Genomic DNA, 20,192 nt, shown 5'->3' on the forward strand with positions numbered 1-20,192 from the left:
TTGCCTTGTCCCTTAAAAGATCAGAGCTAGTGGGCCTGTAGCAGAGCAGGACTCTGCCTTGTAAGGTACTGCCTTCTCGATGGTGGTCTGGTTGTGACTTACTGTGCAGAAGCATGAACTCTGTTCTTTGCAGGGTGAGACATGGCTTCCTGTGGGGAATGCGTGTACTTAAGCTTAAGTCCTCTCACTATGACACAAAACCAGCTCCTGGTATCTTTTTCTGCAGTGTGCCTAGCTGCATGAGGCGTCTTCTACCTCTCTTAGCACAAACAGTATGCAACTGGCCAAAGCAACATATGCTCTCTTTGCTGGGGAGCAGGACAGGGTATCTGAAGCTGATTACATAGCCTATAGTGATTTATAATAGACTCTCTTTTGCACCTTTGATTTAGAAAGGAAAAATAACCCCAGAAGTTCTACTAATAGCTGGAGAAAGTAGCGAATCTGCTTGAGCACAAGCAGTGTGGGTGAGGTGGTGGGTGCTGTTTCCTACCAACACAATTGTGCACTAGGTGTGGGTTTGAGTGTTTGTGGTGGAGACTGTGATAAGCATCAGGTCTTTTCTGCAGTGGCCATTGCAAGCTATGAGGCAATAGACTGGGCAGCTGTGGTGCTAACCAACTGTCCGGGAGATGCCAGTGCAAATACAGACTTGTGACTTAGAGTGTCACCCCGCTGCGCTTCCTGGATGTAACCTACCTATTTAAAAACACAAAGGCCTGCATAGCTTATGAAGCAGGCCTGCATTTATGCAGACAGATTTAGTCTTAAGGTTCACATAGTTAACACTATTAGGGAACAGGGAAGTCACTATGGGAAGAGAAACTGGAGGATTCTGAAACCGGAATTGGTATATTGGATTATAAAACAAGTCAGTCTTGTGCTTGTCTAAAGCCTGTGGAAAAAGCTTACTGATAAATTGATGTAACTCTAATCGAAGTGAACCAGCAGCAAGCTGCTGTCAGTCAGTGGGAGCATAATGAATTTCATTGAAAATTGGAATTGAGAGAAGGTGTTTATTTTGTGGTTTGCTGTGGGATTTCTTTTATTCCACTGCTTTGGGCTACCTTCTTTGGGGGAATGGCACATGCACAGCTGCTTAGTTTGCCAAATCTGTATTTCTTGTCCCACAGACAGAGGGGACAATGTATCTCTTCTGCCACAGACAGAATGCACACAGAGTAATTGTCAAGAACATACAGCTATTTAGTGGCAAGAAATAAGGTCATTTCATCCAGAAGCAAAACATTGGTGAGGAGCAAAGCTGGATGAAGAAAATCTTTTGCTTAGAAGCTGCTGCCCTTTTGACTCTGTCTTGTTTGTGTTAATATACGGGTGGAGAAAATGATGCAACTGTTTTTTTATCCCTTCTTCCTGGACTGGTAAAACCACTGAGTGATTATGTAAACCACTAAAGTATGAAACAAAATTCTCTTGGCAACAGAGTGTGCTAAGAAATTGGAGCTTGGCAGTCTTATCCCCTGAATCTCCTCTGTTCTCCTCTTGCATCAGAACCAATTGGGCTGGTGCTGCTGTCTTCCAGTGCTCTGATCCAGAAGACTTGCTGGTTCTGGTCCATGCATTTCAACAGACTAACCACTGTGCCTGGTAAAAGGCCTGAGTTCCGTTCTGTGTTTCACCTCATCTGTCATTTATTTTACTAACCTCTCAGTGAAGCTTTTGTACACTTCAAACTGTAACCACAAACCAAAGCCTGGCTTTAAATATAAAGGTCTAACTCTTCAGGGAGGAAACTCCTGTTTTCCCTACGCTAATTTGCAGGGTGTGAACGGATACTGGGAAAGCACCACTCCGTATTAATGCTTTCTTTGCCTGTGTTTATTCCCCAGATGATGTAATGTCTGTTGTATGATAGCTTATTGGCTTTATAGATTCAAGCTCTGATAAAGGAACTGCAGTTCTCTTAAAAATATCCTAAGCTACCCTCCTCTTCCTTAAGAGAAGTTTCATGCATTTGCTTGAAATTCTTGCTGCTTATTCATCACAGATTGTGAAGGATGAAGACAATAGGGAAGATCTTCTAGCCCACTGGTGCAGGAAAAGGACTGTGGCTGCTTTTGAAGAATACTTTTTGTTATGCAGTGCTGCCTTGTCTAGATCAGACTCCACTTCTCTGAAATCCCTGGTAACCTGGGAAAGGCTCTAGGTTGGACCTGGAGGGTTTTATTGTGATAGTGCTAACTGGAATTCTTCAAGCCTTTGTTCTACCATGTACCTCACAGCATGCATCGTCTTCTGGGCAGCAGCTGCTATTAACCTACACTTGTTAAGTTCATAGGAACAAGGTAATTGTCTGTAGCAGTTAGTCCCTTCTTCAGTAACACATGTGGCTGGGCAGCCCAGTGGGTAGTTGGCAGGGCCTGTCTGCTCTCCAGTATGTTGTGGCTGAGAGGTCAGGTTCCTGGAACAAAAGTTCATCTTGCAGTCCATGTCCAATTGTCCTTACAGCATTCACTTGAACTCTGCAAGAGTTCCAACCCTTGCAGTTTCCACGGTTTCACATAAGGGTCTGTGCATTCAGGAATCCACTTCTTTTTCTCCTTCCTGTGACACAGGTACTAGGTGCTTCTAACAAGGCTAAGGTGAAGTTCTTCTGCATCTAACCAGCCCCTAACCTCTACAACACTGTAGAGTTGTTTTATGTTGTGTACAACAGTCCGTATCTATGGCATGCTTTTTAAGCCACAATGCATGTGCTATGATGATTTGGTTTGCTGCCTGCCTGACTGTTAATATTATTGCAAGCTGATTTTTCAAGGAGTAGGAGAAAATGCTTCTCTTCTGACCACTGTCTATAGGACCTAGGAATTGTTTTCTCATGACTACTTGGAGGGCTGTGCATCTGCAACACTCAGACCAGAGAATAAAAGAGGATCTGCTGTCTGCCACCACCGGGGTGTCCCTAGTACTACTTATATATTCCCAAGTGGTTTTGCCCATTTAAAAAAAACTAAACTAGTATTTCACTCCTTCCTCCAAGAGAAGAGCTCTCACTTTCGCCAAAGTGGTTGTGGGAAAAATAGCTGAAATTCTGTGTGTGTTTCCCTTAGGGTTCTGTTTCTGCTAAACACGTGCTAGATCTGGTGGGTGGCAGGGCTGAGCATTGCCAAAGTCAGAAGGCCTTGCCAACAGGTTGGAGGTTTTTTTTTTCCCAAGCTTTGTTTCCTCTCTTCCCCTGAAATCAATGAGAGAATGGACCACCTCACCTGGCTGCCACATCAGCCAGTTCGTGCCAAACACACCCTGTGCCTTTACAGTGGGCTCTGGCCTGCCTGCCCTCCATGGCCCTGTGGTGTCTGCCTTTCTGAATGCAGCCGTGCTTGTTGCCCTCTCCTCTCCCTCCTTCCACTTTCCCTACCCATGGGACATTGCTCTGTTTCCAATCTGTAGGCAGCTCCACTAGGACAGTCTCTATCCGCGTCCGTCTCACTTGTGTGGATCCCCATCAGCCTTCCTGCACAGGGAGGGGAAACCTCTAGTTCCACACAGAAGACCAAGAAATGTAACTCTGAAATAAAAGCCTTTTTCTTTTGGGTTTTTATCTTGCTTTTGAAAACAGCACCTAAAGCAGCTCTTTGAACTAAATGTGTCTTGGAACTCTGCTGCTGTCACTGAGTTTGAGAAGACCCTTAAGCACACAACACACATGGAGATCTGGTGGAAATTATGGATGTCAGAGCAGCAACTAGACCAGCAATAGCATATGGAAGTCATATATTTACACGGCAATGTCACTAAGTAGTGTTCACAGTCACTTTAAAAGTTCAGTATTAAATTGTTGATGCTTTTTTTTTCTCCTGATTCTTTTTTCTAATGTTTTGCTGAAGAAAATGTAACTATTTATTTTGGCAGAAATATACCTTCTAATAAAAACTTTCTCAATGTATTTACCTGGCTGTGGTAGATTGCTTGCCTTCCTATTTAAAGAGTTATTAAATATTTTTTGAATGCACTGTATGCTGTGGGTTTGTTTTGCTGGGCCCTATCCAGTTCATCCTGTTCAAAATCCTCACAGGGTAAACATTCATCAGCATGCAATGAATGTGGCATTGACATAGAGGTGAAAAATAGTGCATTCTCCTCAAGACAAAATGGCCCACATGATATTAGTCTCTGTTTCATTGGAGCCTCGGGTAGACCCTGTTTTCCAAGAGCAATTAAGCACCATCTTGTGGGAGTTGCAGATGCTTGGCAAGTTAAAAATTATTCACAAATTTTAAACTTCTCCAATCCAGGGGCAGCATCTTTTGAGGAAATTGAACCCTTGGTTTACTACTTGGTGAAAGAGATGGTACTGGCTGCTGTGTATCTGTCTGCCCCGGTTAATCTCCACCTGGAGCCCAGGGAAACCACTGGTCCTTGGACTCTGGGCAAAGCCAGGGGAGCCACGCATCACCCCTCAGGTACTGCCAGCTGGGTGGGACAGGGAAAATAACACTACATCGGCTGGGGTTTGTTACTGCAGCTGTCTGATAGGGCTTGGCTTCTTTTTTTTGCTTGTTTGTTTTTTTCCCCCTTTTTCCAGTCCTTTGACAGCGGTGAAGTGTAGAAAGATACTTTTGTTATGTGCTATCACGGGACGTGTATAAGTTGTAATTAGTGTTACAGCCTGCAGCTGTTAAAGCAGCTTTTTCATCTCTAATGACAGCAAAACTAAGCGTCCCAAGTCGGTGCCGTTAATCGCTGAAGTTGATCTTCCCTCCACAAGCCAGCCTGGGCGCCGGGCGTGCGAGCCCCAGGCCGCGGGTTTCGTCTTTTTCGGGAGCTGCCTGGGTCGGGGCGGGGGGTGGGTGTTGCCGCTCGGCCCGAGGGGCGGGGGGAGGCGGCCCCGGGCTCCCCGGCCTGGCCCGGCTGGACGGCGGGTTTTCCCTCGCTCGCCCGCCCGCGGTCCCGCTCATTTCCGGGTCGGGGCCAGCGCCAGCGCCAGCGGCGGCTCCGCTCTCCCGCTCCCCCGGGCAGGGCGGCCGCAGGTGCCCGCTCGGCGCCCCCTTTGCCGGATCAGGTAAGAGGTGTGAGGATCTCCCCGGGGCGGACAGCACCGCCGGCGGCACCAGCAGCGGAGCAGCGGGCAGAGCGGGAGGGCTGAAGGCGCGTTGCCCCTGGGGACGGGTCCCCCCTCACAGGGGCGGCTGTCCCCCCGCCATTTTGTGCGGCCTCTGTCGCCCGGGCCGCCGGGCAGAACCCCCTCAAGGACAGGACCCCCACAGGTCCTGGCAGGAGAGGTGTTGGGGAGCGGCCGCCCCAGCGAAGGGCCCTGGCGGTGCCTTTTCCCTCGCCTCCTTGGCTTCCCCCGTCCCTCCCTGCGGCTGTGGGGAGAGGGGCACGGAGGGTCGGGGGGCTGGGTCTGCTGCGGGGGATCTCACGTGTCCAGAGCAACATACCTGCCTCGTCCTCAGCTGTCGGTGGTCCCTTGCTGGCGAGGGGTGGGTACAGAGGATCCACGTTCCTGTGCAGAGCCGCCTTCTCTACCACACACTGCTCCTGAGGCGTAGCTGTGGCTGTGGGATGGGGAGCAATGCCCTGGGGGGGTCTGGGCTGGGGAGCTGCTGTCCCTTCTGCCTTCTCCCCTCCTCTGTTGCTTTGAAGCCTGCAGGCTCCTTTGAGGTGAGGTCCAGGGGCTTTGGTCTTACATGCTGGACGACAATAGAGATCTTTTCTCATTTTATTTCAGCATCCTCTGTTGAGGGAATGTTCTTTCTTGCTGATCCAGCAAGATCATCCAGGTGCAGGTGACACTGCGCAGTAAAGATGTTGTGTGTCCCTATGGTAGCTGCGTTAGTGCTGCTTCTTCTTCCCTTTGGAAGGAGAAAATACCAGAGCTTTGCTTCTCTTAAGTCTGCAGTTGTCTTTAACATCCCGTGCACATGGGATGCACTTCAGTGAACTTGTGTGCTGAACCTCAGGTCCTTCCTGCAGGACTTCCTGAAAACAGCCAAGGGGAAAAGAGGCCAGCAATCACCAGCCTTGACACAGAGAGACGGCCGTGCTCAGGAATATCCTGAGGAGGCAGGAATATCCAAACACAGCCTGCCTGTTTAGACGTGACCTGTTGAGTCCTTGCTTATTCTGATGGAGATGATGGCTGTTGTGCATCAAGGGGCCATCAGAAAACTGGTAACTTCTAGCCTTGCCTTACCCAGGTTCAGGGGGAATTGCATCTTATTTTTCATGTTCCACAGCTATATTTATTTCTGAGGCTCATATAAGCTGGTATATACAGATGAAGATATATATAGATGAAGATACATACACATCTCCTGAGGGCTATGGGAATTGCTTTTCTAGATCAAACAGATAATCTGTTTAGTCTGTCCTTTCGCTTGCCAATTCAGGTAGTTCAGAGGAGGTTCTGAGAAACTGCAACGCGCTGGAGTAGAAGAATCCTCTCTTTGCCAGGGCATCCTCCTGCACAGAGACTTGATGTGAGGCCCGAGGAGTAAAGTTTAGGACCTTTCATAAGTGGTATAAAACCTCTCTGAAGCTACCTTGCTAGCTAAACAATGTTCTCGTTCTTCAAAGCATCACTCTTCTCTTGGTCTCTCTGCTGTGGCAAGCTAAGCTGGGTAGCATAAACTGTCCGACTGGAGAGTCTGCTTGGTGGTTATGTCCACATCAAATGGGAAGATTTTTCCCCCCACCCCAATTTGATGCATCTAATGAATCAAGACCCTACCATCTACTGGTCTGAAAGATTGTATTGCAAAGGACTCCATGTGGAGCCGACTTTAGCAGCACACAGACAGTGCTGGGGGTCTGCTGTTACTCATGACCTTGCCAGGCAGCCTCAGAGAATAAACTAATGGGATGAGGGCAATTGGCAAGAAACATAAATCATATGAGCACAGCTCCATGCACAATGTTCTTCATGGTCAGAGAGCTTTGCAGATATTGATCCTTATGTAAAATAAACTAGATTTGGTTTCCATAATATAGTCACCATGTAACTCTTTTTTATTTTATTGTCTTTTTGATTTAATAAGGCTGCTCTGGGGACCAAATCCTCCCACCTCTCCTTGCCTGCTTGCTGGAGCTCATCCCAGATTTAAAGACAGTGACAAGAGACTTCATCTGTAACAAATGTGTTGTCTTCCACTGCAGTGTCTTCCCTGCTCCTGCCAGACACCTTTGCTTGCTGTCCATGTAGAGTCTGAGGTTGAAATAGTTGGTTTGATTTGAATGCTGGAATTTTGAAAGATCCATTTTGTTGTTGCATCAAAAGAGCAGAATTGCAACAATTAGTGAGGCTTCTGTGCCTTGCCACTGAGTATCCTTTGAGGTGTGGCTAGCCCAGCAGCTTGAAAGGGAGATGCTGTCGATGATCTGATTACCCCTCTTAATGTTTTTCTAGCAGTGTTCTCTTTTTCCCATCCTGCATCCTAAAGATTTAATTTCTTGGCTGATGCCGAGGATTTCCCTATGCATGGAACTAATTGCAGCTTTTGCTAAGCAAACCTGACCTCTGCAGCTGTGCAAGGAGCACTGGGGTGGATTTGCTACATATTCCCTGTGTGTTTCTGCTGTGGCAAGGAGCACAATGTGCTCTTTTCAGGCCATATGTTCAAAAGGTTTGCCAGCCATGAGCTTTTAAAAAAACATCAAGCCAGACATCAAAAAAAAAAAAAAAAAGTGCCATGGGATGACACAAGTGTTTTGGCTTTTTTTGAAAATTATGTTCTTAATTTGCTTTCTCATGCTGATTTCTGATTGTCTTGGAGATTTCCACACGTTTGTATAAGCTGGTAGGAATGCTTCAATCTCAGTATTTCACTTGACTGCAGGACCTAGGGGCCTCAAGTGGAGTAACAAAATTTGTGAGCTTTGGGAGAAAACAATGCTAAATCTTGGGTTAATAGCTGTTGTGGGTTGTGTATAGGTTGTGGTACTGTGAACTTTCAAATGAAGTCTGGAGGTATGGTGGGCTTTCCTGTGCTTTGTTTGGGGTGGGGCAACATGACTGGGAAGCCCTGTGGAATTTTTAAGCAAATGTTTTTCTCTCAACTGTGTTTCACAGAGCACTAAGGCAGGAAAAAATACTGTCTTGTGCTCTTAGAGACCATGACTTTAATCGCTGGGTTATTTGGAGGAAATGGGGTATGGTACAACACTCTGGAAGGGTGCAGTGCTGTCATCTCGTTGGCATAACTAGGGAAAAACCTGTCAAGTAATAAGATTGGAGCAAAGAGGCTCATCATAATCCCGCTTTCTATCTAGCAAAGGGTGCAATTGCAGTTAATTTAGCAGAGATGTCATCTGAAGGAGGAGCTGTTGTCCCTGCTTCTGTAGTTTTAATCTCTGTGCTGGTACAAGACTTTATATCACTTTTCTGCAAAAGTTAATGGCCCCATCTATGTGAAAGGGACTGCCTCGTTCAGAAAGATGTTTGAGGATTACATACACCTGAAAGGAAAGGTTTTTGCTCTTCTGAGAGTGGTAGGAGACCTCTAAAAATGTGACTGGGAGCCCTGAACGTCCTGACATCTGCTGTGCTGGTCCAGCGCTGTCTGGGCATGGGGCTGGCCCAAGCTTGTTATGCTGCTAAGATGCTGGCAGGTACAATGATGTCACTGTTCACAGCATGTGATGTATCATGGGCTGACGCAGCCTGTATCTCTGAAGAGGACATGACAGGATGAATAAGGGGAGAGCTCTTAAGACCTCTTCTGCAGCTTTTTGAAAGAATTAGTCTTTATCTTGTGCTCGATAAAGGCTAAAGCGATGCAATAAAGGCTTGAAAAATGTGGAGTCTGGTTGTTGTATCCTTGCAATCAAGGTAACAGTGTCTAGCTGTTTATTGCTTCCTATCTCAAGCTCTTCAAAAGAACAACAAACAGGATATCTGCAGACTTTTGGAGGAGTAGGACTGGTAGCTGTGTGATGTTAAAAATAAAATTGTGGAATGCCTAAATATGTCATTTAGGTTACGGAAAGCAAACTTTTTGGGAAAAATCCAGCTATGTCTGGGCATAGCTAGGCGACTCCAGCCTCTGGAAAAGGACAGTTAGAAGCAGACTGCAGGCTAGCTGTAAGCCTTTGGTTGGACATAGTGGGAGCTTGGGAGAGGTGCAGGTGTGGGGAGGCATGTCTAACGTATAATACAGGAAAACTGTGTGTCCCTCACTGTTATAGTAGCTGAATACCTCTCCATCTCATTCAGCAAAATGTCTCTGAGTAAGAGTAGTGCTTTTATCTGCCTCAGTTTCCCCTCTGTAAAACAAAGAGGATGAAACTAAGCTCATCTCCATCTGGGAATTTAAGTTTTAGGTGACCTGTAGGTTGACAGCAAGATGGATGTTGAGGTCTTCTCTCCAGACAAATGGTGTGACTCCCTGTAAAATAAAATTGACTGGCTTATCTATTGGCAATGACTAGCATGGTGGCTGTGCTGTGTCTAGGGAAGGTGACCTATATGCCTGTGCTAGCAGCTGAGGTGAAGGTGACATGAGATGTGTAAATATTGTTGAGCCTTATTTTCCCCATAATCCTTGCTTGCAGACTAAATGCCCTGCTGTTTGTGGGGTGGGACTGTCAGGCCAGCAGAGCTGTCCTGCTCTGGTGTGAATCGCTGGAGGCTGAAGCTCCTGTCCTCTGCCCAGCTCCCCTCCTTGGCAGGTGCAGAGCTGCTGAGCTTTGCCCAAGAAGGAAGATAAGCGTCATCGACGCTTAGACAAGATAAAGTATGACCAAATCCTTGTTACCTTTGGCAGGTGTGGCTAGATGCTGTTTGGGATTTGTGCAATTTTGAGGAATAGCCAGGCATTACAGCTGTGGGGAAGGTTGCAAAGCCTTTTTAAAAGTTGGAGACTTGATGCCGGAGCCCAAAAGGGAAGGTGGGTGCACCTCAAGGAATGGTGACAGCAAGGGCCTGAGGGGTGTGAGTGAGAAACAGCCATTCAGTAACCCTGTGGGCAGAAAGACTTCTGCTGTGTGTTCCTGTGTCTGTGTCCTGCTGCAGACTCTGGGGTTAATGTCACTCCATGAGCAGCTCCATCAGCTCGGTGCCCTCTGAGTAGGGCTGTAGAGGTACCCTGGTGTCTAGCAGGGCTGAGGACCTCTTCAGCAGCAGCACTGCCAGAGCCTCTTCACCTATCAGGTTTTTGAAGTTCAGAGGTGTATGTTGTCCTGAACTGTGCCCTTCTGTCTAAGATCACAGGAACTAGGAAAAGAATTCAGATTTATTGGAGGGGAAAAGGACACATGCGTATGCCCCCACAAATGTACACGTTTCTTCCATCGCATGTTTTGCTCCTGTGCTTGAGAGCTGCCTTCCTCCTTCCCCTCTTTGCCTCTTAAAGGAGTTTGCAAGATCTCTGCTCTACCTTTCCTCCCTCCCAGACACAGAGCCAGAGGAGTAATCCTCTGCTCCAATACAGATGCATAAACCCCTTTGATTTAATGCATTTTCTATAGCACAAAAAGAGTCTTTTGCTTCCCATGCAAATCTGGTTGCTCAGTTGAAGCTGCTAAATGCAAATGGACCACTTGTAGCTGTTCTCTCTGGGAAGAATGATGTGGGCTTTATGTAAAGCATGAAAATAAGACCTCAGGAGCTTGGAGAGCAGAGCAATACCCAGATTTGTGCTGGAGAGAGGCCTTGCACAGCTGTAGTTCATTCACAACCTGTTTCTGGAATTATGAGGTGGGATACTAGGCAGGGGGATATTTCAGGCTATCAGTATCAAAGAAATGAACATTATAGAAATGGATTAACAGTTACTAGTTACAGGTGTGTGTAGGTTGGTTGGTTATTCTCCTTCTCTTTCCTTACCACCTCCCGGCTGCATCCAAGTGCAGAATCGTCACCAGCTGCGATTTGGTGACTCAACCCGTTCTGACGCCTGGGTCCATTTCCTCTATTCCGGTTGGGCAAATAACGTTCAGTCTGTAATCAAGCTTGAGAGCTCTTGCTATTGCCCTAGAGATGGGGAGCTGTAATGATGCTTAGATTGGCTTAATCAAATTTGATCTGAAAATCCTCTTCTCTGAACAATGTGTTGCATGTGGGGGGTGGTAGTCAAGTGTCTGTACTAAACCAAAAACCTTTTTGGCATTGGTGGATGAAGCCTTTTTCTTTTAAATGTGTACCACTAAATACGCAGGATGTGCAGTATGTTTGAATTAGCATTACTATGGGAACTGTAACTTTTTTCATTTCCTGACCTTTATCCATGTAACACTAAGGATTCATTAATGTGGCTCCAAAATGCTATTTATTTTTTGTGTTTGATAAGCTTTTTTTGTTCTGGTCAGTACTAAGAGAAGCTTTATAAAGAACCCCAGAAGAAGATTAGAGACAGGACAGGCTGCGAGGTACAGAAGAGCAGTTTGCTCCCTTTTTTGTGCTGTTTTAGCAGCATCCTAGCTGAGACCATGGTTCAGTGTTAAGCATCACCTCTGCAGCAACAGTAAACAAAATGGTGAGTAAACTTTCCTGCTCAGAGGCAGGTAACTCACTTGGTCTGTGTTTGTTTGGGTTTATTTGCCTCAGTTATGGAGCTAGAGCCTGCCCCAAAGGATATGTGGTCTTAGGGCTAAGGCAAAGCTGAGCCCATGAGGAGTGGAGAGGTGATCGTCCTGGTTAGAGAGGAGCAGAGGTGCCCTCTGGCAGCACAGAGCCCTCACAGACAGCTTGGGGGAGCTTGCTATCTCCATTAAACCTCTATTAAAGACAAATGTGATGGTTTGTAGTAGTCTTCATGTCCATTTTTTAATCTGGGGTTTGAAATAATCTTCTTAAAATAAATGGGGAAGTACCCACCTTTACCTTTGCTTTCTGCAGGTCCCATCAGCTGCTGGGAGGATGGGGCTATTTGCATCTCCTCTGTTTGCAGGTTGATGAGGTCTCTGCTGTTCAGATACCAGCTGGAGTCTTCTCAGTGGGAATCAGTGGATGAATGGGTTTTGCCCTCTGCAGAGGCTAGGCTTGCCTGCTCATGACTTATATGTCAAAGCTTGTTTGCTGGGCAAATATTATCCTTGAGGGCTGACACAAAGAGGCATTTGGGGCAGGGGTGAGCAAAGGAGACAAAACCGTAACAGGTGACAATGACCCAGCCTGCCAGGGTCTCCACATCTCTTTTTTTTCTTTTCTTTGTCAGCTTCCAAGAAGTCCTCAGGCCTAGCTAGGGGACCTAGCTAGAAGTTCTCAGGCACGGCTGAGGGCAACTTCATGCTGCCTGGAGGCCCTGGAGTTGCCATTGAGCAACAAATCCCCAACAGCACCTCCAACTGTCAGCGGGAAGGGTTTGCTTTCTTTTGACGGTACTGTGGGATAGAGGGGTGCTTTGGCAAGATAGAGGGTGGCATCTCTGGCTGCTTTAGTGAGAAAGTCCTGGGGTGTGCACCCCACCCCTGGGGTGTGTTTTACAATGCTTTGGAAAGATGTTTCTTGCCGTGTCATCTTGTGTTTTACCTGTCGTCTTTCCTAAGCTCTCTGCACTTCTTTTTGTGAAACAGGTTGCCAGCTATCTAAAAGTGGAATTAAACTTGAGGCAGAATTCACAGGGGTAGTTTCCAGCCCTGCCCTTGTTGAAATCCGATGTGAGGTAAGCCACGAGCTACCTGCAAGCACAGCTAGAGTTTCTCAGGGAAGGTAAGTTCAGCATGAACGAGGGATCATCTGCTTTCTTACCACTTCTTCCCCTCTTGCCTAAGGCAGCTCAGATACAAGCCCTTCTCTTTCACAGATGTGCGCAAGGCAGGATTACAAGGAATTTACCTTGTGAGCTTAACGGCAGGTTTTCTTGTGCAGCTTTCTGAACCGATGGCTACTAGGCTATGTTGGAAAGGGGATGAGATGCGTAGGGAGCATTGCAAGCCACACCTCCTGGCTTGGACCTGCTGATACTTCATTTACAGTGGTGGTGTTTGTTCTCCGCTAGCTTTTTGCTGTGGAATATACTGCCAGTTCCAGGGAAGGAGAGCGATACTGTCCTGCCACCTAAGGTATTTGGGGACACCTGCAGAGAGAGAAAATGAGGTTGTGTAGCAGGGTAGAGGGCAGGGAAGAAAGTCTCTTCTGGGCAAGGAATTATTTGAGTAGAAGGAAGTCTGAATGAGTTTGTGCGTTGCTGTGTCTCAGCAGGGTTTCTCCCTAGGAACTTTCTGTTCCGACTTCCTTGTTTTGCTTTAAAGCAGCAGAGTAGAAATGGGACATAGACTCGCTGAGTGCAGTAGCATCATATATCACTGTAGAAAACAGTTGTTCTTCCCCTGACAGAAGAGGGAAAATTTATTGATTGGTTTTCAAGAACTGGAGGTGCTTAGTTAACAGATGGTTAATGCTTCGGTTTGGATCACCCAACATCTTTGCAAATGTTGGACTGAAGAAACTTGCTATCAGTTCTGATGTGGTTCTGCAGGTCGCTTAACTAATTCTAGTAACTCATTGACTTAGGAAACTGCAGATTTAGAGTTATAGCTGCAATGGTTACGTTTTCAAAGTAAAGGGGAAAAAGTACATGCTTAGAATATGTGGTATTGTGATGTTTTCTTATGAAACGGATGTCTTGATCTGATTAGATTAAAAACTAAGGATTTTGTGCTGCATACTTTTTGAAGACTTTAAAAACATTTCTCGGGAAATTTTCCACTATGTCTCATAAGTATACCTTTATCTCCCCCCCCACCCCGCCCATTCCCGCGCCACCCCAGCCTTTTTCTGTAATCCTATGTCAGCGTTGCTGCTGTGGGCTTCTGACTCTGTGACAGGTTTTGTCAGAGGGGAATATTTCGCCCCCCAGTAATGTCACCTTCCCCTGAGCAGTCATACAAGTTGAACAAAAGCACCTCTCAGACAGCATCTGCTTCAAGTTTGCTTTAAACACTGTTCTTTACATTGATTGCTGCCTGCACTAAGCTGTGCCTGGTATGCAGGGAGCATGTGCTCTTCAATTGCGTGTGTAATCCTGCTTTGTGGAGGAGCAGTTCAGGGCTCGTGACTGCTCAAAACATTCTTTGTTTTTTTCTCTGAGGCTGTTAGTATTTTGTTGTGATTGTCCCCCCGAATGAGAAAGGGAGAGGATATTTCCGATATCTTGTAGGAGATCCTGGAATTCTTGGACATTCAAACTGATCCCTCCTAAAGAGGGAGAGGGAGTGTCGACTCCTTGATCCAAGACTTCACCTGTGGCACCCTCAATGGTCTGACAGCCAAGAGGTGTCTTTACTTGGGGCATGGATTTCATCCTTTTCCAGTGCACAGATTACACTGGCTTTTCAGGAAAGGTGTTTTTCATAGCACAGCCAGAACTTCCGTAGCTCACAGGAAGGGGTGAATATTTACCTTTATACCCACTGCGAGGGTGGCTCCTTAGCTTACAGGTAACCAAGTGTCACACACCTGTGCATATGGCCGTTTTCAGCTTTGTGAGGCAGAGAATGGGTTAACTGTCATCTTGGAAATTGGCTTCACCCAGCTGCCTCAGCTCTGTTTGTTGTTTTAATAGCATTTGCAGAAAGGTCAAACTGTCCATGAGTCCCATATATAGCTCCTGGGCAAAACCAATACATCACCAGCCACGGAGAGGCTTCTCCAGAGAGTTGTGGTGCCTAGAAATCCTCTCCATACTCATTCCTACTTGTTAGTCTTTGCAAACTGTTTTTGTCCTTTAAGTGCATCTTGCAGATTCAGAGTAGAGAGGTAAAGCTTCTCCCTCTGGTCCCAGAAAAGGTTATGGGGAGTGAGATCGATGTCCAGGTCTCGAGAGACTGGGGGTGCATTTCCAGTGATGAGGAAAAGATGGTTGAACTTCATGCATCCCCCCTGCGGTTGTAGCCCTCTGGATAAGGAGGTTTCAAGTGCTGCAGAGAGCTTGCTGGCTCAGCTGGACTATCTATCACATGTATTCAGTAAGCAGTGTGAGTGGGTGCTTTACCAAAAAGAAGTTTCTCCTTTGAAAGGGGATTGTGTAGACTGATGTTCTGGTTTGATAGTTTATCTGTGCAGTGTGTGGTGGTGGAGCTATTTAAGGACAGCATAAGGCTAGGAATTTTTGTTTGTATGAGTTTGATTTTAAGACCAAGGATCTTGATCAACAAAGATAAGGCTCTTGCCCCACTTCTGTGAATTTACACCTGTGGTACTCCAGGTGACATGGGATTGCTGCAGGATTTTTAGCCTTTGCACAAAGAGGGCACTGAAGCAGCTGAGGAAACCTTGCAGCTGGGCAGAAGGGGCTTGAGCTCAGGACAGTTAGTGGGTGTTGGGAAATTTAATGAAGAAGTTGACAGAACAAGGTTGGGAGCCAACTAGAGGCAGCAGTCAACACATTTCTCCTTCAGCATCCTGAGGTTGTGTGGCAGAGAGATCATTCTCCACAAAGCTAACGCCAGTTGTTTCCCTTTCTTACAACAGAGGTGAGAACTAGTGAAAGGTTGCCTAGAGAGGGTGACTGACTTAAACAGTGACTGTGCTGGACAAGGGTGCATAGGTAACTCTGCAGCCCAGGAGATTTCCTGCTGAGGTCAGACAAGGCTGTCATAGAGAGATTCATCTTGTTAGAAAGGAAAAACTTTGTTCTGGTATTACACAGACAGCGAGACTCTGAGGACTCAGAGGGAGGTCTGAGCTGAGTTTGGCACCCAAGTTATAGGTTTGATGGCAGTGATAGTTGAGGGAAGAAGCCTGACCTTTGGCTGTTGGAGTACCAAGTCCAGTTCATAGGACTCTCCTTGGTGAAAATGCAGAAAATGCTGTGGTCCTTTTGGCAGAAGACTGTGTACTTTGAGGGTGGTTCCTCCTGATGAGAAAGCAGCCTCTATTCATGCTAAGGAATGGCCAGGCTGAACAAGCACTGTCTCCAACAGCAACTAATGGCATATACACTCATCTTCCTGGCAAAAATGTGTAACAATACTTTCCTAGTACACTCTTTTGGCTGTTTGTGGCTCAGAAGATTTTCACCAAAACAGATATTTTGTGTAATAGTCCTTTATGGACAAACTTGGGGAAGAAAAAAACACCCACTTCTGCAGCACATGAACACCTGTTATCCTCAACATTCCATGTCAGCAAGTCCCATGCTCCAATGGTTTGCAGAGAAGTGCTTTCTCCTTTTTGATGTGCAGCTGCCACCACTCAGTTTTATCTGAGGCTCCTGGATTCTTTTCTTAAAGAAGACAGCAACTGGGGACAATTCTTCACTATCTCTGACATTAGGGAATTGGCTACATGGGCAACTCCACAAACAACAAATTTTTTGCATTTGAAGCTTTGTGTATCCATTAGCACCTTTCATCCACTTACTCAACAAATAGCTGTTTCTGCGTAATATAATGTTGTGCTTGAAGTACTTCAAGAACACTGACGGAGTGTGTCTCACTCTTCATCAGCACAGGACTGAAGAATGCCTCCTTTCAGCATGAATTTTCTCTGCAGGACACTAAGTGTGGTTGCATTCCTGAGAGCAGGGGAAGAGCTTTGTGTACCAGTGGCTCTGCTGCTCTCATGGTGTGAAAGGAACCTCCACAGCAGCATTTCTGCTAATGTGTCCTTGCTGAACTGCAGCAGCCAAGGTGGTGCTCGTCATGTGTTGAGTGTTCCTGGGTGACATCTTAGCTATTCAATAACTAGTGGCATGAGCCCAGCAGAAGTGTGCTGACTTCTGTCTGTTGTCTCTGGTGCAGTAAGCTCTGCACTTAGGTGCTCCCTTTACTGAAGGGGCTGATAAGGCAGGAGGAAATTCCCAGTGATGCTCAATTAAACAAGCTGATGAGCTGCCCTGGATTTATGTAATTTCCTGTAAAGACTATTTGAAGAGCTTTGAATGCCAGCTTAGATCTGGAGCTTGCCTTCCTTATGGGGTGTTCCTGCCTGCCTCACCAGCCCTTGGAAAAGAGGAGTAGGAGACAACAGGGATCTCCTTTGCCTGGGCTCCCAGTGTTAAGTGTTCACTTTGAATCAAAAATGATCCAGCGTGTCTGAGATCAAGTGCTAAGTCCTCTGTCTTCTCTCCTACTTTTCCCACATCTAGGCTGGCAAAGAAAGTTAATTTGCCTCCTGCCTACCTGCCTTGCCAGTAGGTATCACCAGCAGAGCAGAGCACTTACTCTGTGGTCAACACGCTTGGTGTTACGCAGGCGTAATCTGCCTACTGATTGCTGAACTCAAAGCAGCGTCTACCTTCAACTTCACAACACTGTTAGCAGTGTTCAGCTAACACGAATAAAGGCTCTATTATCTCTTCACAGCTAAAATATCCTGGCTTTCTCAATTATTTTCTTAAGCTGATTGCCTCTGGCCTCTAACAACTGCGTATTTGTGGTAGAACATTAACAGCAGTGGCATCAGCAGGAAACTTGATACTTCTCCGAGCCTGGTCTACTTGACTATGTGAATGGTATTTACTTATGGTTAGCCAGCAGTAAGTAAGTGTCCTTTGTGGATGTGCAGCATGATCTCCAGCCTATGGAAGTACAATGAATTATTCTTATTGAAGCCAAGGGGTACAATATTGCTGTTTTTTCCATTCCATATAAGATGAATCCTTACGTTGGATTGTATGAGCTGTTGCAATGTTCTGTTCTGTCTCTTTAAAAAAAAAAGTTTCAGGAAACCTGTAAGCCTTTATAAAGTGAAGGAATTTGTAAAAATGAGTTGTTTTTAAACTAGCTGTAGCTATTTGTCGTGTCTTATTGCAGGTGTGCTCTTTATTTTCTGAAAAATCAGCTGTGTACAAGTTATATTGACAGATCCAAGACCATTAGCTGTTTATGGAAAAAAAAAAAAGGTGGTTTGGATTTTGTTTTTAATTGCTGAGAAATAACTCTTGGCCCATATATTGTTAGAGGAAAAACTGATGCTTTCTCTCTCTGCTCCCCAAGCAAAACAACCCAACAAAGCCAAAAACCCGATTAGTAGGAATAGTTCCAGTGCAAACACGTGCCCTCAGTGTTTGCAGTGCCAATGTTGTGACACTGTGCCAGTGTGAGAGAGCTGCAAAGTGTCACTGGCTTGCAATAGGCATACCTGGGGAACAGCATGTGGGTGTGATGGAGGATTTGTGGCAATTTCTGGGGGAAAGAATATTGGGTTTGTATGTTGTGGATACCTGTCTGTGTTGAAGACTTATTACACTGATGGTTCTTGGCATGTATTGGTGCTTTCTGTTGTCTTGTGGAATCTGGAAGCATCAGTGAGTGCAGTTTTAAGAAGTTTATTTATTCACCTCTTGGGGGGGCAGGGTGGAGGGAGAGAGAGAACTATTACCAATCTTGAGTTGCTTTCAGATGGGAGCATAGAGTCTGATCAAACAAGTTTCTCAATGGCAAATTTTTTTTTGCAAAGATCAAGAAGTTGGGATGATAAGTCATAAAGAAGTGTTCCTCTTTGAATTTCAGTGAAGGAAACTGAATTGTAGCAGAGCACCTTTTTCAAGATGCTATTCAGAATGATGGAGCTCCTTGCAGCTGTCCTTGTTTCTGGGATATACTTCTCTATCGTCTTGGCATATCCCATGATGAAGTCATCCATCGATATTGCAGTGTGGGTTAGCTCAGGGCTATCAAGCCCAGCTTATCTCCTGCTGAGTAAACAACAGAAAGGTTCCTGGATTTGTTCCTGTTTCCTTAAAGGGATACAATCAAGTGCAGGCAATTAAAAGAGAGAGAGAGTGAAGTGTAGCTCTAGATATTACACCTGATTTCAGGCTGTCTGCACAGGGTGTGTATGGGTTTTCATAGTTTTTTTAAAAGGAAAAAAATCTTGTGAAACAATTGATGTTTTTCTAATTTTTCAGTGTTTTGGTTTGTTTTTTTTCCCCTGCTGTTCCCTTTGGGAAGGGAGAACCCAACAACCACCCAAACAAATTCCAAACAATGGAAAAAAGTTTTCTGGAGAAGGGAAAGAGCAAAATTAATTTTGAACACAGTAGACTGAGAAATAACTTTTCTTTCTGCTTTCCTCCCAGCCTTTTCAGGCGCCATGGCACAGCCTTTTAAAACAATTTCCACCAAGTAGGTGACCAGTTCCTTTGAGCAGCTTTTGGAAATTGAGACTCTGTGGAAGCCAGTTTGACATGGGGGTCAGTGTTGTTCCCTGGCAAGACCTTTGCTCTACCTTCATCTGGTTGGATTTGTAAGGCTATAATTTTGTCAATGCATTTAGAATATGTGCTTTTTGCATGCAACTATGATAATAATTGTAAATATGTGTATTTGATCACTGAATCTCACAGTACTATAAAACGTGGGATGTGTAGATATGACTGTGTTCTACAAGGAGCACTTTTTTAGTAATTATTGTCTTTCAAAACATTGGGAGAGAAAGGAAAGAGCAAGTGGCATATGTTTGATATAAAATGGCATAAGGACTTGTGACTCTTATATTGCCCTTTTCTTTTAAAATGTACCTGTTACCTGCTCCTGAGTGATGCTCCCATTCCATGAGCAAGCAACAAATGCTTTGTACTACTGCATTCTGGCGTGCATCTGCTGTGCATTTGTAATTTGCTGAAGCAACAGGCTTCTGTCGCAGGGATCCCTTACCCCAGCCCTTCATCTCCTTCTCTTGTGTAATGTCCTCTCGTGCATGGGATCAAACCTGTCTCATTCAGCTTATGCATCAACAGCATAATCAATGCACACCTAAACACCCAGTGAATTCCTTCCCTTAAAGTCTTAAGACTTCTGCACCAGGAGTAGAAAGGAAAGGGTGTGTGTTCTTCTGATCTATTTAAATAAATGGCTTAAATATTTAGCTTTAGTATGGAGGTGTTTTTATTGTTTTTAATAATATTGTCTTAGGTAGAGGTACAGGAGGATGTCTTTTTGGAAACTTCTCAGCAAGTGTCTGAGCACTTTATTTTGTGGCGTACCTTGGACACCTACTATGTACTTAAAATGATTCTTCTTTAATATTCCCTTCTACCACCATGTCACCAAAAATTCAGTGGTACAGGAAGGCAAAAACCTGCTTTCCCTTGTAGCTCCACAAGACTCAAACACTGGACTTGCTTTGTAATCCTGGGTAAGCCACTTAGCCAGTTGTGTTTAGTTTTTCCTCTTTCCTTAACTGTTGATTCATTGTCTTGCATTGGGGCAGGACTGCTAGGAATGCTCTGTTCAGTGTACAATACCCTGACGTGAGTGGGGACATCTGAGGACCAGCTGCGCAAGATTTGGCTGTGCTCCCCACTTTCCTTTCCTCCTAGTCATCAGGCTGTGGGGGGGGGGAA

The 20,192-nt window shown here is 45.6% G+C and overlaps 1 protein-coding gene across 1 annotated transcript in view; it reads left to right on the plus strand.

The window, feature by feature from the left end:
* Positions 1-10,565: 10,565 nt before the first annotated feature.
* Positions 10,566-20,192, plus strand: part of CRACR2B (calcium release activated channel regulator 2B) — a gene marked incomplete at its 3' end in the record, with an annotated part of 40,932 nt that continues 31,305 nt past the window's right edge. The window contains exon 1 of the mRNA XM_081999961.1: positions 10,566-10,609. The remainder of the gene's footprint in view (positions 10,610-20,192) is intronic.

Source organism: Phaethon aethereus, assembly GCF_964289735.1.
Source record: "Phaethon aethereus genome assembly, chromosome: 5".
In the NCBI taxonomy this organism is placed as follows: domain Eukaryota; kingdom Metazoa; phylum Chordata; class Aves; order Phaethontiformes; family Phaethontidae; genus Phaethon; species Phaethon aethereus.